Source organism: Mus pahari, chromosome 21, assembly GCF_900095145.1.
Source record: "Mus pahari chromosome 21, PAHARI_EIJ_v1.1, whole genome shotgun sequence".
NCBI classification, from domain to species: Eukaryota; Metazoa; Chordata; class Mammalia; order Rodentia; family Muridae; genus Mus; species Mus pahari.
Window position 1 is genome coordinate 9,090,508 of NC_034610.1, and position 1,029 is coordinate 9,091,536.

General features: G+C 52.7%; 1 protein-coding gene across 3 annotated transcripts in view; it reads right to left on the reverse strand.

Moving 5' to 3' along the window:
* Nucleotides 1–1,029, reverse strand: part of Unc93a (unc-93 homolog A) — a 26,114-nt gene that overhangs the window by 11,645 nt on the left and 13,440 nt on the right. The gene's annotated exons all lie outside the window — the stretch shown is intronic.

Below are 1,029 nucleotides of genomic sequence, written 5' to 3' on the forward strand. Positions count from 1 at the left end.
GAGTCAATGGGAGGTGGGAGGGGGTTATGGGAAGGTGGGAGGAGTCAATGGGAGGTGGGAGGGGGTTATGGGAAGGTGGGAGGAGTCCATGGGAAGGTGGGAGGGGTTTATGGGAAGGTGGGAGGGAAGCCAGGGAAGCCAGATCAGCCAGAGCCCTGTTCTACTCAGTGAGGGAGGAGAGGAGAGAAGGGGAAAAGCGAGAGCTGCCTCCGCTCCCTGCGTCATCCTACCTGCTCTTTCCGGTGTTCTGTGCACACATGGGTCAGCTGCACCCAACATACACTCCAGCCAGTCCCTAATAAGATCCTTGCAACCTGACAGATGGCATCTGAATCAACCACCTTCCTCTAAAGTGGGGTTACCTGGAGACTGCAAGTAGCTAGCAGCGCGCACGCGCGCAGTTCAGCCGGGCCCTTTTAAAAGCAGCTCTGCCCTGGGTGCTTCACGTGCGTGCGTGCATCTGTGAGCTTACCTGCTTTGCATTTCTAGTGAAACCCTGACAGTACCTGTCAATCTTGGGATATCTCTGCCCCCCACACTAGGGGAGGGGCATTTGTGACTTATGATGGCTTCTGACTACAGACCACTGAAAACGCAGGCAGTCATTGATATCTAAAGTAGGGCCAGGATTTTAGAAGCTAATGACTTTTTCCATATGAGCACCTATGCTCAAGTGCCTGGACCAGCGTATGCCAGACAAGATCTTCCATGGAATACACATATAAAAATAAGCACATGGGTGTTGCACTATTAGACCTCATTACATACACATTCTGATATCCTTTCTATCTGGCCTGGGAAAGGCTGGGATGTGCTTTCCACTAGAGGGCCATGCAGGGCTGCATTAGCACAAAAGTCAAAACATCTGCCACCTTCAGCTGCTGAACACACAGGAGCAGGCAGCAGCACTGAGCAGGCAGCACCAGTGCTGCATGAAACCCTGTCTTGAAAGAGAGAAAAGAAAGAAGGAAGGGGACAGGGGAGAGAAAACAGAAAGACAGAGACAGGGAGGGAGGGAGGGAGGGAGGG